This window comes from Oncorhynchus mykiss, chromosome 8, assembly GCF_013265735.2.
Source record: "Oncorhynchus mykiss isolate Arlee chromosome 8, USDA_OmykA_1.1, whole genome shotgun sequence".
Classification (NCBI taxonomy): Eukaryota; Metazoa; Chordata; class Actinopteri; order Salmoniformes; family Salmonidae; genus Oncorhynchus; species Oncorhynchus mykiss.
Genome location: NC_048572.1, coordinates 80080915 through 80088659, shown reverse-complemented (window position 1 = coordinate 80088659; position 7745 = coordinate 80080915).

The window sequence follows — 7745 nt, the reverse complement described above, 5'->3', positions numbered from 1 at the left end:
TGTGTAAGTGTTGATATATGGATCGTTATATGACAGATGCTTAGGCCGGCATAACTAATGTTGATGTTGTGTAACTAGCATCTACCTTAATGCATTACAACCAAGTTGTGCCTCAACAGTCAATACTGCTTGATAGTGTGAGTGTTCAAACACTCAGGAGACCTCGTTGAGAAGAAACAACTGAACTCATTAAGAACCTCTCAGTGCCAATACACAACCTGTACACACACACACACACACACACAGGGCTCTACTTTAACAAACTTAACGCAAAGGTAAATCGAAGCTCAGGCACAGTGCTATAGGTTCAGGAGTGTGTCTGAAATATTTGAGCTATTTTCACTATTACAATTATCAGCCCAGTTACTGGCGTTGGTGCACATGGGCTGGGTTTTGATGGATAAACAGGTTGTGGGTGTGTCCGGTCTTGGCCCCTCACTGGCCAATCAGAACGTGCTCCATGGCCCCTCACTGGCCAATCAGAACGTGCTCCATGGCCCCTCACTGGCCAATCAGAACGTGCTCCATGGCCCCTCACTGGCCAATCAGAACGTGCTCCATGGGGAAATATGTGGTTGCTTCAAGTTGTGTATTTATGGTCTTTGCCTGTGTATTGCCTTGGAATCAACACCAATTCCAATGTTAGTCCCGTTATAGTTTGTTAAGTGGCTTTCAGAAACAAAATAGCAAAATGTACACCTATCTTTGCTAAATATCTTAACTTGAACACATTTGTAGTCCACATTGTTCTGGGTAATTGCATGACTTAGTAGCATTCACTCTGACATAGGGGCCAGGTCTGCTGTAAATTGCGTTTTGGCTGAGCATGGACATGTCAAACATTGTCAATAAGCAAGATTACATTCATTATTGATAAGGCCTAAAAAGAGAGAAAATAACTATAATAATAACTCTAATCCTCCCCCTGTCCCCCTCCGTCCTCCCCCTGTCCCCCTCCGTCCTCCCCCTGCCTCCCTTCCGTCCTCCCCCTGTCCCCCTCCATCCTCCCCCTGTTCCCCTCCTGCCTCCCCCCTGTCCCCCTCCGTCCTCCCCCTGCTCCCTCCGTCCTCCCCCTGCCTCCCCCCTGTCCCCCCTTCGTCCTCACCCTGTCCCCCTCCGACCTACCCCCTGTCCCCCTCCGACCTCCCCACCGCCCTCCATTGTCCAACTCTACATCTGACTGGCTGATTGGGTGTTATGGTGTTTCCAGGGTGATGGTGTGGGGTGGCAAACAGGCTGACACCCAGCTGGTTATGTAACTAAGTGGCGGGGGGATCAATATTGATAATGGATGATTTAACACTGGCAGGGTACCAGGCTATCAGCAGGGCTGGAGGGAGGAGGAAGAAGGTACACTTCTGATGAGATCATGGGATAGTCTGTGTGAGGGGAGGAGGTGTAGTTAGACTGTATGAGAGGAGGGGGTGTGTAGTTAGACTATGTGAGAGGAGGGGGTGTGTAGTTAGACAGTTTGAGGGGAGGGGGTGTAGTTAGTCTGTGTGAGGGGAGGGGGTGTGTAGTTAGTCTGTGTGAGGGAAGGGGGTGTAGATAGTCTGTGTGAGGGGAGGGGGTGTGTAGTTAGTCTGTGTGAAGGGGGGGTGTAGTTAGACTGTGTGAGGGGAGGAGGGTGTAGTTAGTTTGTGTGAAGGGGGGTGTGTGTAGTTAGTCTGTGTGAGAGGAGGAGGGTGGAAGAGGGTACACTTCTGAGGGAGAGTGAAAGCGTGAGAGGGGGTGTAGTGTGTAGTTAGACTGTGTGAGGGGATGGTGTGTAGTTAGACTGTGTGAGGGGAGGGGGTGTGTAGTTAGACTGTGTGGGGGAGGGGGTGTAGTTAGTCTGTGTGAGGGAAGGGGGTGTAGCTAGTCTGTGTGAGGGGAGGGGGTGTGTAGTTAGACTGTGTGAGGGGAGGGGGTGTGTAGTTAGACTGTGTGAGGGGAGGAGGGTGTAGTTAGTCTGTGAGGGGAGGGGGTGTGTAGTTAGTCTGTGTGAGGGGAGGATGGTGTGTAGTTAGACTGTGTGAGGGGAGGGGGTGTGTAGTTAGACTGTGTGAGGGGAGGGGGCTGTAGTTAGTCTGTGTGAGGGGAGGGTGTGTGTAGTTAGACCGTGTGAGGGGAGGAGGTGTAGTTAGACTGTGTGAGGGGAGGGGGTTTGTAGCTAGTCTGTGTGAGGGGAGGGGGTGTAGTTAGACTGTGTGAGGGGAGGGGGTGTGTAGTTAGTCTGTGTGAGGGGAGGGGGTGTGTAGTTAGTCTGTGTGAGGGGAGGGGGTGTGTAGTTAGACTGTGTGAGGGGAGGGGGTGTGTAGTTAGTCTGTGTGAGGGGAGGGGGTGTGTAGTTAGTCTGTGTGAGGGGAGGGGGTGTGTAGTTAGTCTGTGTGAGGGGAGGGGGTGTGTAGTTAATCTGTGTGAGGGGAGGGGGTGTGTAGTTAGTCTGTGTGAGGGGAGGCGGTGTGTAGTTAGTCTGTGTGAGGGGAAGGCGTGTGTAGTTAGACTGTGTGAGGGGAGGGGGTGTGTAGTTAGTCTGTGTGAGGGGAGGGGGTGTGTAGTTAGTCTGTGTGAGGGGAGGGGGTGTGTAGTTAGTCTGTGTGAGGGAAAGGCGTGTGTAGTTAGACTGTATGAGGGGAGGGGTTGTGTAGTTAGTCTGTGTGAGGGGGGGTGTAGTTAGACTGTGTGAGGGGAGGGGGATGTAGTTAGACTGTGTGAGGGGAGGGGGTGTGTAGTTAGTCTGTGTGAGGGGAGGGGGTGTGTAGTTAGTCTGTGTGAGGGGGGGTGTAGTTAGACTGTGTGAGGAGAGGAGGTGTGTAGTTAGACTGTGTGAGGGGAGGGGTGTGTAGTTAGTCTGTGTGAGGGGGGGTGTAGTTAGACTGTGTGAGGGGAGGGGGGGTGTAGTTAGTCTGTGTGAGGGGGGTGTAGTTAGTCTGTGAGGGGAGGGGATGTAGTTAGTCTGTGGGAGGGGAGGGGTGTGTAGTTAGACTGTGTGAGGGGGGGTGTAGTTAGACTGTGTGAGGGGAGGGGTGTAGTTAGTCTGTGTGTGTTCATGCTTGCGTGTGTGTGACTGGCTCCAGGCAGGGCAGTACAAAGAGATAATGCAATACTGAACCTGTCAAGTCCTCAGCCAGGCAGCTCAATACTGTCCCTCAATAAGGTACAACAATATCTACCATACAGTAACAAGTCTAACTTTTAGAAATGCTATTCTTTGGAAGATATGGCATCGCTAGAGGTTCTTCTATCTCATCCATCAGACATGTTACAACTAGACATGCTAGATAACATGCAGAAAGACTATAGACAAACCCTCCCTGTACCATACATGGTACTAAACATGGAAATAGAGTCGATAGATCTGACCTCCCCATTCAAGTCAATGATGCAATAATGGGTGGACTGGCAGACATTGTGAGCAAAACTAGATTGAGTAATAATCAACTTGATGAGACGTTGGTTGTGTAACTCCAGACCAGGGGACAGTCCTAATGTAATGGAGAGACTGCATACTCTCTTTCTCTATCACTCTCTTTTTTTCCTCTGTCCCATTTTTCTCCACTCCCCCTCTCTCTCTCTCTCTGCCTCGGTGGTGATGGCTGTGTTCAGACTAGTTTCAGTGAGCCAGCCAGCCTTCTCTGCTACTCCTAATTGTCCTTTATGCTCTGGTGCCCAAGGCCAACAACATCAGCAAGCTGCTGCATACCCAATGCACACACTTATCTCTCTCTCTCTATATATATATATATATATATATATATTATCTCTCATCTCTCTCTCTCTATATATATATATATACATTATCTCTCTCATCTCTCCCTCTCTCTCTCTCTCTCTATATATATATATATAATCTCTCATCTCTCTCTCTCTCTATATATATATATATTATCTGTCTCTCATCTCTCTCTCTATATATATATATATATATTATCTGTCTCTCATCTCTCTCTCTCTATATATATATATATATATATATATTATCTGTGTCTCATCTCTCTCTCTCTCTATATATATATATATATATTATCTCTCATCTCTCGCTCTCTATATATATATGTATATATATATATTATCTGTCTCTCTCTCTCTCTATATATATATATATATATATATATATATATATATATATAATCTGTCTCTCATCTCTCTCTCTCTATATATATATATATATATATATATATATATTATCTGTCTCTCATCTCTCTATATATATATATATTATCTCTCTCTATATATATATATTATCTCTCTCATCTCTCTCTCTCTCTATATATATATATATATATATATTATCTGTCTCATCTCTCTCTCTCTCTATATATATATATATATATATTATCTGTCTCTCATCTCTCTCTCTCTCTCTATATATATATATATTATCTGTCTCATCTCTCTCTCTATATATATATATATATATATATTATCTGTCTCTCATCTCTGTCTATATATATGTATATATATATATATATATTATCTGTCTCTCATCTCTCTCTCTCTCTATATATATATATATATATATATATATATTATCTGTCCCTCATCTCTCTATATATATATATATATATATATTATCTGTCTCTCATCTCTCTCTCTCTATATATATATATATATATATATATATATGATCATATATATATATATATATATATATATATATATATATATATTATCTGTCTCTCATCTCTCTCTATATATATATATATATATATTTTATCTGTCTCTCATCTCTCTCTCTATATATACAGTGCCTTGCGAAAGTATTCGGCCCCCTGGAACTTTGCGACCTTGTGCCACATTTCAAATCAAATCAAAATCAAAAAATTTAATTTTGATTTGATTTGAAATGTGGCACAAGGTCGCAAAGTTCCATATTTTTTATTTTATCTGTCTCTCATCTCTCTCTCTATATATACAGTGCCTTGCGAAAGTATTCGGCCCCCTGGAACTTTGCGACCTTGTGCCACATTTCAGGCTTCAAACATAAAGATATAAAACTGTACTTTTTTGTGAAGAATCAACAACAAGTGGGACACAATCATGAAGTGGAACGACATTTATTGGATATTTCAAACTTTTTTAACAAATCAAAAACTGAAAAATTGGGCGTGCAAAATTATTCAGCCCCCTTAAGTTAATACTTTGTAGCGCCACCTTTTGCTGCGATTACAGCTGTAAGTCGCTTGGGGTATGTCTCTATCAGTTTTGCACATAGAGAGACTGACATTTTTTCCCATTCCTCCTTGCAAAACAGCTCGAGCTCAGTGAGGTTGGATGGAGAGCATTTGTGAACAGCAGTTTTTAGTTCTTTCCACAGATTCTCGATTGGATTCAGGTCTGGACTTTGACTTGGCCATTCTAACACCTGGATATGTTTATTTTTGAACCATTCCATTGTAGATTTTGCTTTATGTTTTGGATCATTGTCTTGTTGGAAGACAAATCTCCGTCCCAGTCTCAGGTCTTTTGCAGACTCCATCAGGTTTTCTTCCAGAATGGTCCTGTATTTGGCTCCATCCATCTTCCCATCAATTTTAACCATCTTCCCTGTCCCTGCTGAAGAAAAGCAGGCCCAAACCATGATGCTGCCACCACCATGTTTGACAGTGGGGATGGTGCGTTCAGCTGTGTTGCTTTTACGCCAAACATAACGTTTTGCATTGTTGCCAAAAAGTTCAATTTTGGTTTCATCTGACCAGAGCACCTTCTTCCACATGTTTGGTGTGTCTCCCAGGTGGCTTGTGGCAAACTTTAAACAACACTTTTTATGGATATCTTTAAGAAATGACTTTCTTCTTGCCACTCTTCCATAAAGGCCAGATTTGTGCAATATACGACTGATTGTTGTCCTATGGACAGAGTCTCCCACCTCAGCTGTAGATCTCTGCAGTTCATCCAGAGTGATCATGGGCCTCTTGGCTGCATCTCTGATCAGTCTTCTCCTTGTATGAGCTGAAAGTTTAGAGGGACGGCCAGGTCTTGGTAGATTTGCAGTGGTCTGATACTCCTTCCATTTCAATATTACCGCTTGCACAGTGCTCCTTGGGATGTTTAAAGCTTGGGAAATCTTTTTGTATCCAAATCCGGCTTTAAACTTCTTCACAACAGTATCTCGGACCTGCCTGGTGTGTTCCTTGTTCTTCATAATGCTCTCTGCGCTTTTAACGGACCTCTGAGACTATCACAGTGCAGGTGCATTTATACGGAGACTTGATTACACACAGGTGGATTGTATTTATCATCATTAGTCATTTAGGTCAACATTGGATCATTCAGAGATCCTCACTGAACTTCTGGAGAGAGTTTGCTGCACTGAAAGTAAAGGGGCTGAATAATTTTGCACGCCCAATTTTTCAGTTTTTGATTTGTTAAAAAAGTTTGAAATATCCAATAAATGTCGTTCCACTTCATGATTGTGTCCCACTTGTTGTTGATTCTTCACAAAAAAATACAGTTTTATATCTTTATGTTTGAAGCCTGAAATGTGGCAAAAGGTCGCAAAGTTCCAGGGGGCCGAATACTTTCGCAAGGCACTGTATATATATATATTATCTGTCTCTCATCTCTCTCTATATATATATATATATATTATCTGTCTCTCATCTCTCTCTATATATATATATATATATATATATATATATATATATATATATATATATATATTATCTGTCTCTCATCTCTCTCTCTCTATATATATATATATATTATCTGTCTCTCATCTCTCTCTCTCTCTCTCTCTATATATATATATATATATATATATATATATATATATATTATCTGTCCCTCATCTCTCTCTCTATATATATATATTATCTGTCTCTCATCTCTCTCTCTATATATATATATATATATATATATATATATTATCTGTCTCTCATCTCTCTCTATATATATATATATATTATCTGTCCCTCATCTCTCTCTATATATATATATATTATCTGTCTCTCATCTCTCTCTCTCTATATATATATATATATATTATCTGTCTCTCATCTCTCTCTCTATATATATATATATATATATATATATATATATATATATTATCTGTCTCTCATCTCTCTCTATATATATATATATATATATATTATCTGTCTCTCATCTCTCTCTCTCTGTTCTCTCACCAATATCTAATTTGTTCTCTCTCTGTTTCTCTCCCTCTCACCATCCCTCTCTCACATTCACTCTCTCTCGCTCTCTCTCACACACACACACACAAACACACACACACAAACACACACGGTGAACCCTTTCCCATCTCTCTCTCTGTAAAATGTTCTAATCGTGTATTCCTCTCTTTTTCTCCCCTTCCTCTTTCAGCCTCAGCCAATCCCTTCCTCTTTCAGCCTCAGCCAATCCCTTCCTCTTTCAGCCTCAGCCAATCCCTTCCTCTTTCAGCCTCAGCCAATCCCTTCCTCTTTCAGCCTCAGCCAATCCCTTCCTCTTTCAGCCTCAGCCAATCCCTTCCTCTTTCAGCCTCAGCCAATCCCTTCCTCTTTCTGCCTCAGCCAATCCCTTCCTCTTTCAGCCTCAGCCAATCCCTTCCTCTTTCAGCCTCAGCCAATCCCTTCCTCTTTCAGCCTCAGCCAATCCCTTCCTCTTTCAGCCTCAGCCAATCCCTTCCTCTTTCAGCCTCAGGCAATCGTTTCGCATGTTGTTTATGTGGATTTTTGTTTCGGTCTCAGTGTGTACCATGGTCTCAGTGTGTACCATGGTTTCAGTGTGTACCATGGTTTCAGTGTGTACCATGGTCTCAGTGT